Consider the following 17,298-nt stretch of genomic DNA (forward strand, 5'->3'; position numbering starts at 1 on the left):
CCCGGGCGGGGGCGCGGCATCGCCTCCCGGGCCGGCCCCGGCCCGGCCGCCTCAGGCCGCGCCGCGGGGTGCGCAGGGGACCCCGGCCGGGAGCCCGGGAGCCGGGGAGCCGCGGCCCCGCCCGGGACGGGCCCGGCCGGCGTCAGGGCGGCCCGACGCCCGAGGCTTTTCCCGGCCCAGCCCGGCGGAGCGGGAGACCCGCGGCCCCGACGGACGGGCCCGCCCGCCCCGGCAGCCCGCCCGCCCCGGGAGACCTGCCGCGCCCCCCCGCCCGCGGGCGTCGCGCGGCCTCCGGCGGGCCCGGGCCGGGGGGTCCGGCGGGGTCCGGGCCCCGGTCCGCGCGTTCACAGACCCGGGGGCAGCGACCGGAAGTCCCCCCGGCACCCCAGGGCCTGCGGCCACCCAGGCGAGTCCGCTCCGCGGCCGGCGGCGGGCGCCCGGTGCTCGCGGGGGGGGCTGCGGGGGGGCGGAGCCAGGGAGCCCGGCGCCGAGCGGCCTCGCCCGGAGCGCGGGACGGCCGGGTCGGGCCGCGGCCGCGGCGTGCGCCCCGCAATGCCCGATGGGACATGGCGGGTCACCCGCAGGGCCCGGCTCCGCCCCCCCCGCCGCGGGTCTGCTCGCGAGTCTGACGCCGGCGGGACTCGACCCCGCTGCGGCGGCCCGTGAGGCCGGATCCGGGGCGGTTCAGCCGGCGTGCGCGGGAGCCGGGGGAGGAGCCCGGCCGGGCCTCCAGCGCCGCCCTCCGCGCAGGCAGCCGCGAGCGGGGCCGGGCTCCGGGGCGCCCTGAGCTGGCGGGGGGGCCGGGGGGAGCCGGGGCCGGCGGGGGGGCCGCAGCATAAAACCAGCGGCTTTTGATTCCCGACCCCCCCCCGCCCACACCCAGAGACCCACAGAGAGACCCCCCCACACCCACAGAGACCCCCCCGCACACACCCACAGACACAGAGACCCTGAGACAGAGACCCCCCCACACACACGAGACAGAGAGACAGAGACCCCCCCACAGAGACCCCCCCCACAGAGACCCCCCCCACCCACAGAGACCCTGAGACAGAGACACCCCCCCACAGAGACCCTGAGACAGAGACACCCCCCACACACACACACGCGTCCTGTGAACCGGGAGTTCGCGGCTATTTCTTAAACCGCGGGCAATTAGCGCAAGATTTGAGGATTCCCTGAACTAGTTAATAGCCAAGAATAACAATTCCTGCAACCCAATCCAGTAAATTTCATAGTGTGTGCCCACACACACACACACACACACACACACACACACTGGGGCTGTCAAGCGATTAAAAAAAATCACCATTAAGCGCGCGGTTGTACAACGCTAGAATACCATTTACTTAAATATGTGGCATGCTTACATCTTCCAGTATATTAATTTCAATCACAACACAATACAAAGTGTACAGTCCTCACTTTATATTTATTTTTGATTACAAATATTTGCGCTGTAAAAACAAAAACATTATGTTTTTCAGCTCACCTCATACCCGTACTGTAGTGCAATCTCTTTCCAATAAAAGTTGAACTTACAAATGTAGAATTATGTAAAAAAACAGCAACCCTACATTCAAAAATAAAACAGTGTAAAATTTTAGAGCCCACAAGTCCCCTCAGTCCTACTTCTTGGTCAGCCAATCGCTCAGACAAGCAAGGGTAGTTACAATTTGCAGGAGATAATGCTGCCGCTTCTTGTTTACAGTGTCACCTGAAAGTGAGAGCAGGAGTTCGCATGGCACTGCTGTAGCTAGTGTTGCAAGTTATTTACATGCCAGGTGCGCTAAAGATTCATATGTCCCTTCATGCTTCAACCACCATTCCAGAGGATATGCCTCCGTGCTGATGACGGGTTCTGCTCGATAAAGATCCAAAGCAGTGCGGACCGATGACACGTGTTCATTTTCATCATCTGAGTCGGATGCCTCCAGCAGAAGGCTGATTTTCTCTTTTGGTGGTTTGGGTTCTGTAGTTTCCGCATCGGAGTGTTGCTCTTTTAAGACTTCTAAAAGCGTGCTCCACATCTCGTCCCTCTCAGACTTTGGATGGCACTTCAGATTCTTAAACCTTGGGCCGAGCACTGTCGCTGTTTTTAGAAATCTCACATTGGTACTTTCTTTGCGTTTTGTCAAATCTGCTGTGAAAGTGTTCTTAAAACGAATATGTGCTGGGTCATCATCCAAGACTGCAATAACATGAAACATATGCAGAATGCAGGTAAAATAGAGCAGGAGACCTACAATTCTCCCCCCAAGGAGTACAGTCACAAATTTAATTGATGTATTATTTTTTTAACGAGCATCATCAGCATGGAAGTATGTCCTCTGGAATGGTGGCCGAAGCATGAAGGGGCATACGAATGTTTAGCATATCTGGCATATCTTGCAACGCCGGCTACAAAAGTGCCATGTGAACGCCTGTTCTCACTTTCAGGTGACATTGTAAATAAGAAGCAGGCAACAGTATCTCCCGTCAGCTGTAAACAAACTTTTGTCTTAGCGATTGGCAGAATAAGAAGTAGGACTGAGTGGACTGGTAGGCGCTAAAGTTTTAAACTGTTTTGTTTTTGAGCGCAGTTATGCAACCAAAAAAAAAAACCAGCTGCATTTGTTACACTTTCACAATAAAGAGTTTGCACTTCAGTACTTGTATGAGGTGAATTGAAAAATACTACTACTTGCGTTTTATCATTTTTACAGGGCATATATTTGTAATAAAAAATAATAATATAAAGTGAGCACTCTGCACTTTGTATTCTGTGTTGTAATTGAAATCAGTATTGAAAATGTATCAAAAAAATTTAATAAATTTCAATTGGTCTTCTATTGTTATAATTGTGATTAATCGCGATTGATTTTTTTGAGTTAATCGTGTGAGATAACTGTGATTGACAGCCTTAACGTACATATATAAAATAATACCAAATCCTCAGAACACCAATGTAATGGGGAAACTAATTCTTACCTTAAAATGACAAGTGATTTTATGTACTCATGTGGCACTTGTTGGCATTGCCCTAGCAACAAAGCTATTGAAACAGAAAAGCAAGCAGGGTGCGGCAGTGAGGCTGATGCCTAGCAGGGCTACCAGGGAAAAAAAAAATTCTTTTCATTTTGCCTGTGCTCCTAAGAGGTTGAAAGTTACCTAAACCCCAAAGCATAAACGTGGGAGTGGGGGCAGGTGCTTTGAAACTTCCATTCCCAGGATGGCCATGGCAAATGGGTCATGAGAGACAGAATCTACAGGGGCCAGGGCAGGGCTTGCAACTAAACTCCCATGTTTCCCTCAGGATTTTCAAACTACACCGGACCCTCACGAGAATGTGGGATTTGGGATCCATGCATTCTAGCGGGTACTGCGTTACAGCGGGGACCGCGTTACAATGAAAGTTAATGACCGTTACTAAATTTGGGATCCGCAACCACGTTCTATCAGAATTTGTATTATATAGACACGTGTTCTAGCGAGCGTCCGGTGTATAACTTTCAGGTTCTCATCTCTGTCAGTTAAGGCTATGTCTACCCTATAGCATTTACAGCGGCACAGCTGCAGTGGGCTAGCCCCTTGTTCTGTGTTTGGGCGTGGCAGGGGATTCATTCATGGTCTTTTTCCTCTTTCAGGTGCTTTCAAGGGTCATCATGGTGCACCTTGGTAAGTGCAGACAGGGCTTGTTAGGGGTTGCGTGCACACCATGTTGTACTGGCAGACCCCAGGTTCTGCATCCCTCTAAATCAATCACAGTTAGTGGAGAATGTGCAGCCTTCACCGCTGAACTCTCTTAAGGGTTGGTAGAGCAAATCTGTCATCTTTATTGTAAATAAATTGCTTTAAGACCTCAGTCTCCTGGCAAGGTACAGACTTCGATTCCATCATGAAGAATAATCTATTGTTGCTGTGTAAGGGAAGGTTACAGCAGTTTTATTGATTTTTAAATGAAACCAAGCTTTTCTCTAAGGCCTTTGGAATTTTTTGGCTCGACGTCTATACACATCTGTTTATAATCAAATCTATTGTGACACCTGTTGATCTTCCCTTCAGCTCATCTCCTTATGAAAAATTATCATGGAGGACACGTAGCTATCCGATTGGCTCTTGGTGGTTGTGCCAACAGACCCTTCTTCCGTATAGTGGCCGCATATAACAAGCGAGCACGGGACAGCAAGTATTTGGAGCAAGTGGGCTGCTATGACCCACTCCCAAATAGCCACAATGAAAAGCTTGTTGGCTTGAACATCGAGAGAATCAAACACTGGATTGGTTGTGGAGCACATGTCACAAAACCGGTTGAAAAACTTCTAGGTAACTCAATGTGTTTTTCAATCTGAACTATTTGCTTATTTCTCTTAAAAGACAACAGGTTTTCCTTGGTGATCCTCCGCATACTTGGAGTACCAAAGACTCTTTCTTCATTTCTTTGCATGAATTCTTGAGAATATGTATATATGCAATCACCCTTCTTTTGGCCACAGGAAATGGGATGTTTCAGAGTAGCAGCCTTGTTAGTCTGTCTCCGGAAAAAGAACGGGAGGACTTGTGGCACCTTAGAGACTAACAAATTCATTTGAGCATAAGCTTTCGTGGGCTACAGCTCACTTCATCAGATGAATAGAATGGAACATATAGTAAGAAGATCTATACACATACAGAGAATCATGAAAAGGTGGGAGTTGCCATACAAACTGTAAGAGGCTAATTAAGATGAGCTATCATTTGTTAGTCTCTAAGGTGTCACAAGTACTCCTGTTCTTTTTGAGGAAATGGGAACGGGTCTCATTTATGGAGACACTGAGCTGGCCGAGACAGCAGTAAAAGGCACTTCAAGCCACTAGAGGGTTGGTGAGAGAGACAATTACTCTCACTTCTTAAAAGTCTCATTAACTATTGGAACAGTTGACCCAGGGTTGTCGTGAATTCTCCATCACTGACAATTTAACTTGAGATTGGATGTTTTTCTGAAATATCTATGCTAAGAATTATTTTGGGGAAGATCTATAGCATGTGTTATATAGGATGTCAGACGAGATAATCACAGCGCTCCCTTCTAGCCTTTGAATCTGTGAGTCTAGAACAGTCATATTGCAACTCCAGCTATAAACATAAATAGTCTTTCTTTCAGGTCTTTCTGGATTTTTCCCATTGCATCCTATGACAATCACAAATGCAGAAAGATTAAGGAAGAGAAGAGCCTTGAAAGCCATAACAGCTTCTGAGGAAGAAACTCCAGGTGACTGATAACATCTAACTGAACTGAATGACTCAAAAGATTACTGTACAGACAACGATCAGAACAGTGTGCCAACTAAAAAGGACAATATCTTTACTACAGGCAAAGAAATGATAGTGGATGTGAATTATTTCATAAGAACATTAAAGTATTTTGAGGCTTTAGGAGTTCTCAGACAAGGATTCTGATTGTCCTCATTTGTTAATTACTTCTTATTTTGCACAAATTATTCATCTTTCATGTTTCTCAAACTGCAATTACTTAGGCCCAGATCCACAAAGGTAAAATTTAGGCTTCTAAATTCCACTGAAATCCAATGGAAGTCAAGAACCAAAATACCTTTGTGGATCTGGGCCTTCCAGATTACAGCATTCATACAAACTGAATACAAACTCCCGTTTTCTAAATAGCTCTATTGTGGAGGTAGAGAGAGCGTTACTGACTGCCGTAAGAGTCTAATGTATAGGAAGTTGTGCTGGATCAACGAACAGGTGAGGATGCACCTGTAGGCTTCCTTCTAAACGTCACCTTACCATTACTTAAGACAAGCCACAGTTGTTTTTTAATTTTACAGTGAACTATTTCAAGATTTTTGTTAGAGGAGGGGCACTCAGACCTGGCCACTGTTGATTCTTTATTTTCACCCAATGAAGCTGCAAATAGTGTAAGCAGCAGAAAATCCTTTTTTCGGTGCAGGGGTGCAGCACAGAATGTGACACGATTTACTTAACCACACTACTGTTCTTCCAGAAGGTATCCCACAGAACATGACCACTCTAAACATAGCAAATACTTGGATGTTTTTATACCTTTCTCCCTGAACAGTATTTGATCAAACATTATACATGCGTCCAGCTAAAACAATAATTTAAAAATCCAGGATTACTACATGGTGTTCATAGATTATCAGCCACCCATAGCAGCCATTCATATTCCAGCGTGATAAGCACAATAAACATTGAGCTATGTTCAGAGGCAGACGGCTATCCCTGTTACTTGGAGGAACTCGCACATCATTCGTTCTATCGTCTTCCATCCACATTGTAACTCGCTTAAATGTCTTAGGTAAGGCTTGTACCATCCCCGAAGATCACCAACCTCAGACTCTGGTAGACCAAACAAAGCCACTGAGTTTGAGTCATAGAACCATCACCCCAAAAGCCTTAATGCCAATCAGTGCAAATCTCAGAATTGATGATAGGGAGCACATGAGATCTTTCTCAGCCCACGCTGCAGCACATCACCCCTTTTAAAGCGCTTGACGTAACAAAGCTGAGACACGCTCACTGGACGATCACAGTATCCTGCTTATTTAAGAAGAGCACAATACAATAGACCACTCTAGTGCTGACAGAAAAGTCGCCTTCCTCAGCTGTTGCTCCAAGATGGCAATCTGCTGCTGTTCCTGCATGTGAGGAAGTTGGTGGGGCTCAAAAGGAGGGCAGCTCACAGCAAGAGAAATGGCTGAGAAGAGCTAGACAAGTTAGAGGCACTTGAGATTCACTGCAGGCCTATGTGGTGCTCCCTTGGCACCAGACCCATAAGGGTGCAGGGAGAACCATGGAAACTCAGCCGGCTCTCACTTGACAGGCAGCTGGGAATTGGTTCCATTTTTAATGGAGAAGTAAAATCTGAGCAAATGTATACATGGAACCAAAGAAAAATAAGATCTTTTGGGTGATACCTGAAGTCCTGCCTGAAAAGGTTCAGGCAGACATGGCTGGTTTGGATTTGGCCTATTAGTACATTTAAACCAGAAGTTCTCAGAACACATTTTTTGGTGGCCTCAGACTGTGACCACCAATTCTTGCTGGTGGCCGCACTGACGCTTTTCCCTAAAATACTTAACTGTAGGAAAAACAAATAAATATGCACATACACGTGTCCAAATCATTGTAATTTATTTATGTAGGGTTTTTTCAGACTCAAAAATAATACGAAAAATTATATTTGTATGTTGAATATTGCTTTTCGCAGCACCCTTAGTAGTTAGCTGGGAGTTTGTGAAAAGTGATATTAACAAACATACAAGTATCACTTTTCACAGCCTCCCAGGCAGCTAGTAAGCGTGCTGTGAAAAGTGATACTTGCATGTTTCTTTGTTTCGCTTTTCTCAGCAAGCCCTGGGTTTGGAGAGGGAGGCAGCAGGGGTCTGGGGCAATGGGGGGGATAGAGGTGGAACCAGGGAAGGCAGTGGGGGCTGGGGGCGATAAATGGGGGTTAGGGGAGGCGTCGGGGAGAATGGTGAGCCCTGCTGCCATATGGCTGGAGCTGGGAGGCAGCACCCCCAGGGTCCAGAGTGAGCGGCTGGAGCCCAGGGTTGGTGGCTGCTGCTGCGCAGCTGGAGCTGTGGATCAACACCCACCACCCTGGGGCTGGGGCTGGGGCTGGGGCTGGGTTTAGGGAGCGGGGTTAGGGCTGGGGGTCGGTGCCAGAGCCCGGAGCCAGCACTTGTTGCTGCACAGCCAGGGGTTAGCGCCCAGGGCCAAGGACACGTGGCCGGAGCCTGGGTCAGAGCCCGGGGCTCGAGCCGTGCAGCTGAAGCCCTGCGGCCAGGTTCTCACCCAGGGCTGAAGCCCAAGCCCCAAGGTGCCCTGCCCACCCCACAGGTGAGTCAAGAACTCACCTGGCTCCTGCAGCATTGTGCCCCACCTGTCTCCAGAGGCGGGGCATGGTGGCTCATGCAGGAGCAACAGGGAGGGAAGGGGAGAGGCTGATGCTTTGGCCTCTCCACCGCTGCCCAGGAGGCTGTTAGGCCTGCACAAAAAGCCCCTGGTAGCCGCATGTGAGAAATGCTGATTTAAACTCACTTCCATGCTGTCAAAACCTTTGCCATTGTACCTCCTAACTGCTGGTTTCTCAGGTCAGAGTGCACTTAAGGGTTAAGTGAAGTGCTGCTGTAAGAATAAGCCTCGTGTCCTTTAAAGGAAACCAAGACAGAAGAAAATACTGATGATTTTTAATATTTTTTCTTTATCTAAAAAAATTAATGAAACGATATAGAAAATTCTATTAAACACACCTTTTGCATTTTACAGATTTGTAGTATGCAAAATTTGATTTTATGTAGTGCCCATCCCCATATATATTCCAGATTAGTATAAACAAGACATGATTTCCCTGGTAACTGGGACCAGTTTTTATTCTGTCTCCTCAAATTTAAAAGTTCATTTGTATGTAGGCTTCGGGAAGAGTTCCTTTCTCATTTCTAAACACACAACACGGTTTTCTTTTCTGGATTTCTCGGCCTCAAATACAAGGAGGTGGGTCTGCAGGGTTGCTTCAGGACCAGTCTGAATGAGGGATGGTTTATTCTCCTGTTTAAAAAACAAAATTATTTCTAGTGTTACAGGAATAAAAGACAGAGAAGTCTGGTTTATAAAGCTGGATCTCTGCATCCCTCTCCCAAAAGGACTGCATGATCAGGCTCAAGGGAGTATTCAGAAATAAATTGTTGATCATCCCTTTAATCGAGTTATACCAAAGCAAGAGTTAGACAGTGGTTGGGCAATCACCATACAGTAAAATGGAGTAAATATTAATTAGAATGTTACTGCCAATAAAGACAGGTGACTCAGTAGTAAAGCTTTGATAATTAGGGGAGGCAACATTGTCTAGTAATAACTGGCTGAACGAAGAGAGGTCCTACACTCAACAGTCACTCCCATGTTGGAGGAATCTCAACTACAAAGATGAACAATCATCTTCCCAAAATAATTTTAAAATGGTGACACCCCCAATGACTTATCTCTCAGACAGAAAGAAAAGAAATAATGGTGGGGAGAAAAGGGGACCCTGGCCTGGGGAGAGGAGGCATACAGAAGTTCTGTGTGGTAGGGGAAGGTCGGAGGGCACACAGAGCCCCAGCCTAGGGGAGATGAAGAAACATGGGACAGAGCCTGTGACATGAAAGAGGGGTGAGCAGATGCAGGGAATCTGTGAAATAGAGAGGATGGGAGGGTGGCACATGGGGGGAGGGGAATGGAGGGCAGCCAGGAGCCCTCAGTGTGTGCAATGAGTACAGCCTACAGAAGCATCTAAGTGTGAGAATGCCAAGTTCATAATACTTTGCATGTCTAAAATGACTTTTATCACTGTCCCAAAGAACTTTAAAAATGCAATTATTTCTTCCCATTTACAAATAAACTCTCTTGCCATGGTTTTCTGGAGAGAGCTGCACAGAGTCAGAGTATTAGCTATGTTTCTGGCTCCTGACCAAAACAGATAATCTGTCAACATTTGCTTTACGTGCATGTAGCATTCAGGGGTGGGGTTCTGGGAAGGGATCAGGAGTGATGCTTATATGCCTAGATCGTCCAGTAGAAGATTTTGGAAGTAAAAGATGTCTGACAGAGGCAGGTTTCAGTATGAACCTAGCTCTCAGGTAAAGCCTGGCCCCTTCTTGGTGGCTGTGGAGCATTCTTTCTTAAAAGACCTAGTCTTGGACTGCAAAGGCGTGGGGTAGCATTTAAGGAGCACTGACAGGGGATGCATACTTCCTACTGCCAAGGAGCTCAGCTGCACAGGGGCTCACTGCACACCACTATACAGCTGAGATCTGGAACTTGATCAGTGGATCCTTTGTGTTCTCTTATCCTTCTCTCTTATCCTTTGAATTCTCCGGGAATTACTGGGTAAAATCATATTGTTGGTGTAATGCCGGAGGTCAGATTAAAAAACCCACATTAGTCCTTTCCATGGAATCACAGAACCGGAAGGACCGTCCTAGTCCCGTCCCCTGCACTCAAGGCAGGACTAAGTACAGTAGAACCTCAAAAATACGAACACCAGAGTTACAGACGGACCCGTCAACCAGACACCACGTGGACCCAGAAGTACGCAGTCAGGCAGCAGCGGAGACGAAAAACAAAAAAACCCAACAAATACCGTGCTGTGCCAGCACTGCATCGTCAAGTTAGGCACATCGGGGCTGCCTGTCCCCACCCCACCCACCACTTGCCACGCGGAAGGCCAGCCACGTACAGGTGAAGACGCTGAGGTTCACAGGCACAGCTGTGAGCTCCCGAGAAGGAGTGCTGGGGTCTGCACTAGCCACAGGGGCCGTTTCCCGCCTCTGGCTGGGAGGGGGACAAGCCTGCAACCTTAGTCTCAGTCCAGGAAAGAAGCTCCCTGAGCTGCTGCTGGAACCTGGCCGAGAGCGTCAGCTGCTGGAGCCCGAACTCCTGCCCGCCTGCCGCGCTCTGGAGGAGCGGCTGCGTTTGAAAGGGCCCCAGCCTGCACTGCGCACCCACTGGTGCCAAAGCGCCCCCGGGTGCCTCACGCATCACCCTTGCAGTCAGGGGGCTAGAATCAGAAACTTGCCAGGCAGCCGCTGCAGAGTGTGAGCCCCCGTTCCGAGCACTCCGCCCTGAGGAGCAGCCCATAACGGCTTGGGCAAAGTTACGAACAACCTCCATTCCCGAGGTCTCCGTAATTCTCCTGTATTATCTAGACCAGGGGCTGTCAACAGGCGAACCACGGGACAAATCCGGATTGCCAGACGCTTTTGAACAGACCCCAGAAACTTTTTATTTACATATTATCGTTATTATTATTTTTGTAAATGATTTTCTCTGCAGTCTGGCCCCTGACTGTACATTAATGAAGAATTTGGACCTTGACAAAAAATAATTGACTACCCCTCATCTAGACCATCCCTGAGCGGTGACTGTCGATCCTGCTAAGAAACTACAATGACAGAGATTCCACAACCTCCCTAGGTAATTTGTTCCAGTGCTTAACTATGCTGGCAGGAAGTTTTTCCTAACGTCCAACCTAAACCTCCCTTGTTGCAATTTCAGCCCATTGCTTCTTGTCCTGTCCTCAGAGATTCACAAGAACAATTTTTCTCCCTCCTCCTTGTAACAACCTTTTATGTACTTGAAAACTGTTCTCATGTCCCCTCTCAGTCTTCTCTTCTCCAGACTAAACAAACCCAGTTCTTTCAACCTTTCCTCGTAGATCATGTTTTCTAGACCAGGAGTTCTCAACAGGGGGTTCGTGGCCCACTGGGGGTCCATGAACCCTTTCAGGGGGGCCGCAGGGCCCCGTGGCTAAAATCCAAAGCCCGAACCCCAGCACCTCCCACAGGGCTGAAGCCGGGAGCAGCAGGGCTGAATTCTGGAGCCCCGAGCCCCGGTGCTCCCCAAGGGCCAGAAGCCCTGAGCCCATGGGCAGAGTTGGGGGAACACAGGGGTGTTACACCCCCCCCAAACTACAGTGCAAGAGCAGGGCAGTCCTGGGGTAGCTCCACACCCCCCCTCCACCACCTCCTCTCTCCACCCCCTTGCTAGGTCGGAGGTGGGAAGTCAGAGTCCGGCAGCGTGGGACAGCTGCTGCTCTGACTGGTGCCATGGAGCAGGCAGCCGCAGCGTTGCCTCGTCTCCTGCTGCTGCAGGGGGTTGAAGCTGCTCCCCTTTGCTCATGCAGCTGGTAAGAGCTGCCTGGGCGGGGGGACCCGGCTGCTTTGTGGCTGGCAGAGCCCTCAGGGTACAGGGACCGCAGGGGAGCCTTGAGAGCACACAGACCCTAGCTACCTCCTCCCTGCACCCTGAGCTACCCTCTGCCCAGACACAGCCCCTAGCTACCCCCCTCACTGCACCCTGAGCTACCCTCTGCCCAGACACAGCCCCTAGCTACCTCCTCCCTGCACCCTGAGCTACCCTCTGCCCAGACACAGCCCCTAGCTACCTCCTCCCTGCACCCTGAGCTACCCTCTGCCCAGACACAGCCCCTAGCTACCCCCCTCCCTGCACCCTGAGCTACCCTCTGCCCAGACACAGCCCCTAGCTACCTCCTCCCTGCACCCTGAGCTACCCCCCTGCACACCCCCATGCACAGCCCCTAGGAGTCTCCCTGCACCCTGAGCTACCCTCTGCCCACACACAGCCCCTAGCTGTCCCTCTCCCTGCACCTCAAACTTTTTGAGCTGAGCCCCCCCACCTTTGAGTTATAATTTTTGTTGGTAGGCCCCCCAAGTCCAGACAGGCGGGTGGCCTGCTGAGGTGAGTCAGGGGGTGGAAGTAGCATACCCTCCCCAGACCCCGACGTCGGAGCTGGCTTGAGCCTCACTGGCCCCTGCCCACCCAAAACAGAAACTCCCCAGTGCAGCCACAGCCTCAGGGCAGGGACGATGCCCCGGGACTCCGGGGACACAGTCCGGGCCTCTCACCTCCAGGGCACTGGGGTTCTCTTCTGCCCAGGGCAGGAGTGAGCAAACGTCTGTATGACGTGATGACCATTCAGAAACCGGTGAGGAATGAGCTGGTTTGAGGGGAGTTGATCTCGGTCCAGTTGCAGGTCAGTGAACCTCTCCCTGTCTCCATGTCCCTATCTTTAAACAATTACAGGCCCCACAGGAAGGGGTTGGTTTCATGTTTAACCACATGGCTAAACAATGAGAACCCCAAATCCCCCTGCGCTTTGGGAGCCAGGTTTCCTGTTTGAATTCTGTGTTTCAGAGGACTTCAGGCCTGGGCACTGTGATTATTTACCAGTTTCTCGGGCCTGAGGGGGTCACGTCACTCACAGCTGTGATGGCCGAGAGGTTAAGGCATTGGACTCGAAATCCAATTGGGTTTCCCTGCGCAGGTTCAAATCCTGCTCACAGCGAGGCCTGTGTTTTAGCCACACTTGCTCACCAGGGCAATACATCTCCACCGACCCTGGGACGCTCTCCATACGCTCCCCACCCCAAGGAAACCCTGTTCTGCTCCTTTCATGGGGATGCCTGGGATGGTGCCTCATGCTGTGTCCCTGCGGTCTCAGCTCCCGAGGCCTCTGCCCCTCACCCAGTGCCCCCCGGCTCAGCCCCACCCCTGGGTGCTGCTCCTCTCCAGCGCGTGGAAGGAGCTGAGCACGGGCAGCCCGTATCAGAGGCCAGGGGAGGCTGAGCCTCCCCCAAAAGGACGTCCATGCGGGGGGGAAACGCTGGGGATGTGGGGCGGGTCTCCCCTCCGGAGGCCCGTGGGCCCGTGGTCAACTTTTGAGGGCCGGAAACGAAGCTCCAGAGAAGTGGGGGCCCCGCCTGCACCCCGCTCCCCTCTGCCTCTTAGCCCGATGCCCTGCTCTTGCTCTGCCTCTTCCCATCCCCCCTCCGCCTCTTCCCCCAAAACCTGCACCCCACCCCCCCTCGGCCTTTTCCCCCGCGGCCCCGTCTTCTCATGCCTCTTCCTGTCCTGCTCCACCTCCTTCCCCAAGGACCCCACGGCCCCCCGCTCACCGAAGACAGAGAAAAGGGACGGGTGCCTGGCCCCATGGCCCCCCGGTAGCCTGCCTTAGGGGAAAGGGGCAGAGAGGAGCAAGCAGGGGGTGAGTGGAGTCTTGGGGGAAGAGGCGGAGAGGAGCGAGGGGCAGGTAGGGGGACCTCGGGGGCCAGAGGAGTGAACAGTGGGTGGGCGGGGCCTCGGGGGAAGAGGATGACCAGGGGCGGGGCCTCTGTGGCAGGGCCATGGTCTAGGCGCCGGTGGCCCCCCAACTTCTCGGGGTCATCGGAAACCCAGGATGAAGGTGACACAGGGCCTGGTTCCTGTTTGGGCAAAGATTCCATAACACCTCTCCCTTCCTGGCAGTGTGAAGGGGCTGGACAGGGCATAAAGCCCTCCAGACACGGCCGGAGACAGGGAAAGGGCCGTCAATGCGGAAGAGAATCGGGCCCAGAGTTAGACAAGGGGTGCAGAGAATATTCTGGATTCTGGTCATTGCACTTCGCCCTTGCTCGAAATGCTTCCTGTATTTTCTCCATTTCACTCCCTGACTCTCGATCTCTGCCCCTTTCCCCGTTTCGTCCTCAGAATTAGCACGTTCAGCCAGTTAATCGCAGCAATCCCGCCATAACGCAGCAGCCTGAAATCTCAGCTCTCCCCCGCCCCTCGCACGAGACCTGCTGCCAGCTGAACTGGAGAAAGAATGGGGAACGTCTCTGGCGAAGGGTGTGAAACAGACCCCCGGAAAAGGTGAGTTTTCACAGGGATTTCCTCAAATTAGGAGAAACTTGGGGTCCCAGTTAGTGCCCAGAAAACCCTTCAGGGATCAAACAAACCAGAGGCCCAGCCCACCCCGATCTGGGCTCCACGTGGGAGTGAGCAGGGGGCTGCTGAGACACACACAGACTGCTGGGCACGCACGGACTGTGGCTGGGGAGAGGGCTGCCAGACCTCCCTAGGGTGACCAGACAGCAAGTGTGAAAAATCGGGACAGGGGTGGGAGGTAATCGGAGCCTATATAAGAAAAAGACCCAAAAATCGGGACTGTCCCTCTAAAATCGGGACCTCTGGCCACCCTAGACCTCGCCCACAGACTGCCACTGAGGGAGGAGGGGGCAGATGCACAGACCTGCAGTGACCACACGGATTGTGAGGTTTGCTCCCCTCCTGTCTCCAGTGGGGCTGAGGTTTCTCCCTGAGCCTGCTGAGCCCTGTGGCCCTTCCCAGCCACGCCCGTGGGAGCAGAAAACACCGAGAGACCAGGCCGGGGAGGTCATATGGTTTATTGGACCCGCTTCTGCTGGGGAGAGAGACCAGGGCCTGAGGACGAGCTCTGTGGAGCTCGAAGGCTGGTCTCTCCCCAGCAGAAGTTGGAGAATGAAAGAGATCCCCTCCCCGCCTTGTCTCTCTAATCTCCTGGCACCGACCTTGCAAACAGAGAACTCTGAGGCAGTTCAGTGCTTCCAACCGAGCACCAGGAGCCCGTATGTAACACGGACGTTGCATTCATTCAAACAGTGCCTAGTGCAGCTGGGGGACGGGCTTCAAGCTGCTGCCAGCCACAGCCCCTTCTGTGCCCCAAACCGGGGGCGACTGCACCTACCGGCCAGACCTCTCTGTTCCAGAACGGAGGTGCCCTTTGGTCTCAGCCCGGCGCTCTCAAACAACCACAGCAGCTCCAGTCACCAGGTCCCCTCTTGGCGCAGTGGGAGCGGGCAGCAGGACAGAGCAGGCAGGCCACCGAGGGGGAACTGTACTCCGGGAAGCCGTGACTCTGTCAAGGATTTAGGTGTCATACCGGGCGAGCCGCTCAACATCCGCTCCCGGTGCGATGCTGTGGGGAACAGGGCCAAAGCCATCGGTGATGACGGGGGGATTTTCTTGGTTTTTCAATGGTTTGCATGCCACGTGTGGGACTCAGTTTCCCTGGGTGCTGTTTGTTTAACGAGGTGGCACTGGTGGGAGAGGTAGTTTGTTGTTACAGAGGACCAGCGGTGATCTCGCCTGACAGTTGGGCCCTCAGGCAAAGGCCTGGAGAATGGATACCCCAGCGACTGGTGAGCGGGAGGCCCAGCTTGGAAGTCACAGCCAGGTCGGGCCAGTAGTAGGACAATGGGCTGAGGAGAGAAGACCCGGTGACTGCTTCCAGCCTGGGGGAAAGAAAAGAGGGAGGAGAGGAGAGGCTGAGATAGAGGAGACCCAGGCAGCCTGTTCACCTGGGACAGAAGACAAAGGACACAGGCTTGTGGGAAGCTGATATCGGACGCTTAGCTGGAAGGAGGGGGCTTCTGGACTGGGGAGAGAAAACAGCCAGAGCCCACACAGGTGCAGGAGAGACCTAGATGGACTGTGCTGAGGGAGGTTAGGCCTGAGGCCCTGAGAGTTTGCTGTGCTGTGTTCAGATGCTCAATAAACCCCTCTCTTTTACGCTGGCTGAGAGTCACGGCAGTCTCAGGATCGGGGTTGCGTTCTTCCCTCTGGGAGTAGAAGCCCCAGGGGTCCAGAGTGAGGGGACTCCCTGAGGGGGCCCACGGCAGACAGGCATGCTCAAGGCTCAGAGAAGAGGGGTTCCAGGAGGTGGAAGGGCCTACGACTTAACCCTCGAGAGAGTGGATCTCCGAGAAGGGCTGTCACACTGAAGGAGGTTCCTCCCAAGGACTGTACGAGGCTGAGAGAGAGCACAAGTCCTGTGAGTCCGTGACGCCATCCATGGATAGATAAACAGAGGATGGAACGGGAGGTGATTCAGCAGTGGGGAGACTGACACTGGAATACCGCATCCTGTTCTGGTGTCCACATTTCAAAAATAACGTTAAAAAAAACTGGAGAGGGTGCAGAAAAGAGCCATATTTGAGGGATGGAGAAGACTTATAAGGAGGGATTGAAAAACTCAGTCTGTTTAGTTTTCAAAAAGATGGAGAGGTGAGCTGATGGCAGCCTGCAGTGCCTTCGCTGAGAGAAAACACCAAGTATTTAAAGGGCTCTTTAGTCTTGCAAAGAAAGGCAGAACAAGAACCAATGGCTGGAAGCAGAAATCAGAAAAATTCTCCTGAGAACAAGGCAGAGATTTGTAAGAGGGAGGGCGACTCATCACTGGAACAAACTGCCAAGAGAAGTGATGGATTCTCCATCTCTTGATGTCTTCCAGTGAAGACTAGATGCCTTTCGGGAAGGTGCTTTCATCAAAAAGCAGCTCTTGTGATACACGGGAGGGCTGGGAGATACAGGGCGTCATATTAGATGCTCCAATGGTCCCTTCTGGCCTTAAGTCGACTAATTTATGAAAAACTGGTGTTTTATTGTATAGCCGGCTCCATCCCCCGACTCACCAGTCATTGAGTGCGGAGATCCGGGGGCAACAACTCCAAGCTCCACAGAGGCTGGGCAGGGGCAGGACATCAGCTGGGAGGGGAGGGGAGGGGGGGCAGTGACATCACAAAGGCCTTTTGCAGGACCTCAGCCCATTGGGCAAAGGTGGTGGGGAGGGGGTGACCTCACAGACAGACCCCGACATCAGCGGGGCAGGGCCGAGGTGCAGGGCCAGGGCAGTCGCTGAGACCCCCCCGGCTTTGCAGCCGCACGTCTCCTTCGCTCGAGGACGGGGAGAGAATTAGGATTCACGTCATGAGCATGAGGAGGAGCCTCTGTGGAGTTTCTCCTTTTCCACCACTGATTGTGCCAGAAAACGAACTTCCCTTGACAAGGTCGGAGGCTGCGAGAGGTTTGGAACCTGTTGGGTCTGATGCACCTGCTGCAGGCAGAATTCTCGGCACAGAAAACACTGGCTTAAGGGGGCAGAATGTGATTTCCTACCGAGCACTTTGACGCTTGGAATCACTGGGGACCTTGGGGTTTATCCTTTTT

General features: G+C 52.0%; 1 non-coding gene across 1 annotated transcript; it reads left to right on the forward strand.

Moving 5' to 3' along the window:
* The first annotated feature begins 12,759 nt into the window (after positions 1 to 12,759).
* On the forward strand, positions 12,760 to 12,841 carry TRNAS-CGA (transfer RNA serine (anticodon CGA)). The gene has a single exon. It is a non-coding gene; the product is annotated as a tRNA-Ser (tRNA).
* Positions 12,842 to 17,298: the final 4,457 nt, after the last annotated feature.

The sequence above is a fragment of the Natator depressus genome, chromosome 11, assembly GCF_965152275.1.
Source record: "Natator depressus isolate rNatDep1 chromosome 11, rNatDep2.hap1, whole genome shotgun sequence".
Lineage (NCBI taxonomy): Eukaryota > Metazoa > Chordata > Testudines > Cheloniidae > Natator > Natator depressus.